The following is a 6,277-nucleotide window of genomic DNA, read 5'->3' as shown; positions in this document are numbered from 1 at the left end:
TGGTGCGAAGATGTAGCAAGTGACCGATATAACCAGCATAGGATTGAATGCATTTATTCTCTTCCGAAAAATTTGAACATTTCCTTGCACATCTCATTTGCAACTTTTGATATCCTTGGAATATGGTGTCTCTTCTCCTTCTTGTTCTCATTTCAGTCGTATTAGCTCCGCAAAGCTCCCTCCATAAAAGTAGCCCATAAGGATCATTCTTCGATCTGGTCAGTTTTTCAAAACACTGACGATCGCTAAATGATTAAAGAGTTTTAGTATTGTTGGTTTTCAGTAAAAGAAAGCAAATAACACTGATTTTAAAAACTACTGAGGCTAGAGGTGCTGAATTGGGTATCTTGCTGTTTAACAAGCCTGTCTAGAAAGGGGAAGCGGCAGTCACAGCAATGTTCTGTTGTGAACGTTGAAGCAGCTCTGGTCATCAAATGCACATTGCACCCGTTCTATCTCATCCTGGATGTTGGAGCAGACAAAGTAGAGCACATGCATCCTCAATTTGCTGGAATTCCTGGCAGACCACTGTTCAATGGTACCATTGTAGAAATTGGCAAAGAGGACTCCAAGGGGAGATCTCATTGTCACCCATTAATCTGGGTGTACATATGGTTGTGGAGGGCCTTCTTGTTACAGATTTCCAGTAGGTCTCAAAGATGTTCAAGGATGGAGTGTTGGGGTCGTTGTAAACTCTGTCCAAGATCATTTGTATGGTTTCATCAACGGGGACATTTGTTAACAGGGACACAACATCCATCAATGTGATGCATCCTCTGGGGCACGTTGCTCATAAGGCTTCTTGGAACTCGTATGACAACTTCAAGCTGTGGCTATTTTGGGGCATTACAAGATCAAAAATGGGTTATATGGTTTCTTGACCAACATGTACGTCAGGGCAGGGATCTGGTTGATTATAGGCTGAAGGGGTTCTTTCGCTTGTGGGTTTTAACAATCTCATAGATGTACCCAAAGTCATGGTCACCAGTAATGTTGTGGCAGATGCAGGGCATTCAAGGCAGCATTGATCATCTCAATAATCCAGTTAGCCTCTTACTTGATGTCATCAATGTGGTTCTGGTGATTCTGCGGAATTTTGTAGAGTCTGCCAGGATTTCTTCAATCTTGTGGTGGTATTCCTCAGTCTGGATAAGGAGGAAAGCAGAGCAGTTTTATCAGCCCATGCTGATGAAAACTGGATGAGCAAGCCCTCAATTTTATAGGGACTTCGACTACAGCCTTGTACATCCCTTTAAGGCCTGCTGGAAATCTGTACCAAGAAGGCCCCCTTCCGTCACCATCACAACCACATGTACACACCCAGATTGACAGGGTGGTGATGGGATCTAAAGTCGTCTTTTCCAATTTCTACATGGGTACTGTTAAACAGAGGGTCTTCCAGAATTCCAGTAAACCTTGAATGTATGTGTGCTACATTGATGATACCTTTGTCTGCGCCGACTCCCAGGATGAGATAGAGCAGTTGCGAAGTGCATTCTACACTACAGCTGCCTCACATTCACACTGAATCCCTGTGGCCATCAATATAAGATTCCAAACTAATAAGAATTCAGCTTTTTGTCTGAGCCATTATAAATACCAACACGCAAACTCTCTTGCTTCAGTCCAACTACTGACTTGGCAAGAAGATAACCTGAGAGGAGGTCAAAACGCCACATTAATACCAGCTATATCGCACTAATATCAACACCCAGATGTACACAGAAGACGACTTGCCAGAATTGACCTACACCTACAGAATAATACCATCAATGACTATGACCTCTGCTTGACCTGGACCTGAGATCTTATGCTGTTAATACCAGACCTGAATTACACCAGAATCCTGTTTTACCAAAAGATCACCTTCAGCATTTTTGAGAAATTTTAGAATTTCCCGATATGAATATATTGCCAGTTACTCAGAATCATTGCTGAGCCAGAGAAAAGGATGATAAGAAAAATAGAAAAAAAATATAAAATCATTATTATTATTTTTTTTTTCTATGACAGTCATCTATTCGATTGGGTGGCTTTTCGAGTGTGGGATTCTGGGTTGCATCCTGCCTACTTAGGAGCCCATCACTTTTCTCACTGTGTGCTGCTTCTAGGAGCACACTTTTCTGTGTGAGTCCTGAAGCTACTTCGGCATCTAGTTTTTCCAAGTTCTCTTTCAGCAATCTTGGGATTGTGCCTAGTGTTTCTATGATTAAGGGTATAATTTCCACTGGCACATCCCATGTTCTTATTTCTATTTTCAGGTCCTGTACTTATCAATCTTTTCTCTCTCTTTCTCTTCTACTCAGTGTCCCATGGTATTATGACATCAATAAGTGATTCTTTCTTCTTGATTTTGTCAATCAACATCACGTCTAGTCTATTGGCATGTATCATCCTATCTGGTTTCTGAGAACCATACTCCCAGAACATCTTTGCTTGATCGTTTTCTGTCACTCCTTCAGGTTGGTGTTCGTACCACTTATTACTGCAAGGTAGCTGGTTTTTCTTGCACAGGCTCCAGTGGAGGGCTTTTGCTACTGAATCAGGCCTCTTTATGTACTGGTTCTGTGCAAGTGCCGGACATTCGCTTGCATGTTGGGGTTATGGTCTCATTTTTCAAATTATACTTCCTGCAAATGGGTGAGATGTTATTCCCATCTATCGTTCTTTGGACATATCTGGTTCTTAGGGCGTGGTCTTGTGCCACAGTTAGCATTCTTTCTGTTTCCTTCTTGAGTTTTCCCTCTGTAGCCATTGCCATGTTTCATCGATGGTCAGTTCTTTAGTCTGTCTCATGTACTGTCCATGCACTGGTCTGTTGTGGCATTCCTCTGTTCTGTTTGTCACTCTCCTGGCCCTGTATTTTCTATGCCTTGGTTCACTTGTATCATTCATGCCTCCATGCACTCCCTTAGCCACTCGTCTTCACTGGTTTTCAGATATTGCACTAGTGCTCTGCTCTCGATGTTGATGGAGTTCTCGATGCTTAGTAGCCTTCTCCCTCCTTCCTCTCGTTATGTATAGTCTGTCCATATTTGCTCTTGGGTGTAGTGCCTTGTGTACTGGCATGTGTTTTCCTAGTATTCTGGTCTATGCTGAGGAGTTCAGCCTCCACCCACTCCACTACTCCTGTGGTGTATCTGCTTACTGGTACTGCCCATGTGTTTATGGCTGTCATCATATTTCCGGCATTGAGTTTTGACTTGTGTATCACCTTATGTCTCTGCATATATTCTTTCTTGATCGTGTCTTTCATCTCTTGGTGTTTTATATCCTTCTATTATTCCCAGGTATTTGTATCCTGCCTCATCAAGTGTAGCTTTGACCAAGGCACATTTTTCTATTCCATACTCCATCCTGATGTTCCCCCAGATATAATCTTACAGTCTGAATTAAGGTATCTATTTCCTTATGCTCTTACTACAAAGCTTGAAGTCATCCATGAACATCAGATGGTTAATCTTGTTGCCTCCTTTCTTGAGTTGGTACCCAGCATCCATCTTCTGTAGTACTTTGTCACGGGAATCATGAGTACTACAAAGAGTAGTGGGGACAGCAAGTTGTCTTGAAAGATCCCTCTCCTGATGTTAACTCTCCTAGTCTTATCCCAGAGCTTGTAAGTACTGTATTCCAGTTACACATTGTATTTTTGAGGAACTGATGGTGTTTTCCTGTGTCCCATATAGTCCAAACATTCTATTAAACCATGTGGGTGGTATCATGTCGAAGGCTTTCTTGTAGCCAATCCATGTCATGCTTAGGTTGGTTTTCCTTCTCTTACTGTTCTTCATTACCATTTTATTTATCAGAAGAGGGTCGTTTGTGCCCCTACACTTCTTTTTGCAGCCTTTCTGTTAGAAGTGGATGGTGTTTGTATCCTCTAGGTGTTTGTATAGCCTTTCACTGATAATACCTGTTAGTAACTTCCACATATTGGTAGGTCGGTGATAGACCTGTAGGTACTTGCTATATTTCCCTTGTTCTTGTCTTTTTGTACTAAGGATGTTCTCCCTGTGGTCATCCATTTGGGCACATGGTGTATTGTGATATAATGCTGAGTTGTTCTGCTTTTCGTGGGTAGGGCCTTGAAGTTTTTTTAGCCAGTATCGATGGATATCATCAGGGACTGGGGCATTCCAGTTGGCATTTTCTTTTAGTTGGTGTCTGATTGTCTGTTGTGATCTCGGCGAATCTTTATTTTTTTATCCTCCCCATTTCTTCTGCCTTGAGTTTCCTGCAGCTATGTTGTATGTTTGTGTGATACCGGATTGCTCTATATGTTTTCCAAGAGTCTCGTACTCGTTTCAGCTTCAGGAATTTCTAGGTGGCTGTCTTCCCCTCTTAGTTGGCTGTATAGTCTTTCTAGTTGGTTCCAAAGAGTTTGTTTCTTGGTATCCTTTTTATTCCTGTTCATGTGCCGTTGAATCATATGTGCTTTGTCTTTAAGCCTCTGTTTTATATACTTCTATGTGCTGTTTAGTCCCCTCTCCTCCTGTACGTTGTATTTCTCTTTCAGTTCCTCCCTTGTTTTCTGGCTTCTTCTTCTTCTTCTTCTTCTTCTTCTTCTTCTTCTTCTTCTTCTTCTTATTATTATTATTATTATTATTATTATTATTATTATTATCATTATTATCAAATTGCATTAGTTTTTTTACTTTTTAACTGTCTATAATTATTATTATTATATGAGGAAGAGGTTGAATCTGGGAGCACCAATATTTTTGAACAATGATGCCTATGTCTCGGAGCAAAGAAACGCCCACCTCTTCTGTCTAGGCAAAAGTCAGTGACAAATTGCTTCTGTCAAAAGCATGAAATGGAAGCAATTATTATTAACATTATCATTATTTGTATTATTAATTTTTCAGAACACGAACCCAATTCATGTTCCGATAGGGGCCTTTGACTTGAAATTTAAGTTTCCAGAGAAATATGGTGTTCATTCGAAAGAGGTACCAGAAGTAACAGGATAATATATAGTATATATATATATAGTATATATATATATATATATAGATATATATAATATATATATATATAGTATGTATGTATGTATGTATGTATGTATGTATATATTATCAGAACAATGATAGAACGGTTGATTAATTATTACAAATTCAAATCAAATTTCCCCGGGGAGCTTCAGTTAATTACCAAATGATTTCACGATAATGATTGCTTTCCATGATCCCTTTTGCTTTGAACAATAATAATGGCACCTATTTATAACATGTTATGGTCATTTCATTTTATGAAATTTGCGCCATAAGACATATGCACATATACTCGTTTGCCAGGGTCGTTAGATTGACAATGGACATGAGACAGCTATAACATATGAGCTGACATTCTAAATAAGAAAAAACGTCATGGACAAAATTATTATTGGACTTCTTTATAGTATATCGTATTATGAAAACGTTCGAACGAATGTCAGTGGTATACTAATGTTTTTGCCTGCAAATACTATGTGTATTCTTGTTTGTCTTGGGACGTTAACCTTTTTGACGCATTGTCAATGCAGATATGCTAATGCACGATCGTTATGTGATGAAGAAATACTCTAAAACTGGAAGAGCCCCCACACACAAAAAACAGCCGATAAACAATGTGAAAGACATAACCTCATGAATATGAACATATTCGTCAGTGTTACAAATTGGGAGACGGGGATGCAATACATTGTGCAATATTTAATTACCATGATATGACTTGGCTTCCTATTTGTAAACGGAAGGGGGAAGGGAGTAGAAAAGGTCGCCAGTGAGGACCCAGGGGATACAATTCTAAGGTTTTAGTTTCACAAAGAATATATCGAAAACTAAATACAATTAATTTACAAAATGGTTCACACTTATATTCAATGAAGTACAGGAGGAAACAAAACAAATAAGTACAGTTAGTTATAAAGGGAGAGTTTGATCCAGTTCAGTTGAATTGAAAGGGGAAACATCTCCCACGGTTGCAACGGATTTAAATATAGCGTAGTGGCGAACTGGAAAAACAAAAAAACGTGATAAAAAGTGTCTCCTGAAACGCAGAGAGAGCTTTGTAGATTGGCAGAATTAACTTGCAGGCCTATCGCGTGAAAATTAACGAAGTCTAAGGCTGGAGGAGGCACTCAAGTTCACTTATTAAATTCAGCAAACGTAACTGATCAAGCAAAGGGACATTAAGCCACTGAAATGCCTGCCTGATGTATGAGATTCACAAGAAAGAAACCTTTCAAGATGGGGAAAGACGAGAGTATCACCGAAAAAATAAAATGAGCAAAAAT

This window comes from Macrobrachium nipponense, chromosome 16, assembly GCF_015104395.2.
Source record: "Macrobrachium nipponense isolate FS-2020 chromosome 16, ASM1510439v2, whole genome shotgun sequence".
Lineage (NCBI taxonomy): Eukaryota > Metazoa > Arthropoda > Malacostraca > Decapoda > Palaemonidae > Macrobrachium > Macrobrachium nipponense.
The sequence above is the reverse complement of the archived record's forward strand: the minus strand, read 5'-3'. Positions refer to the sequence as shown.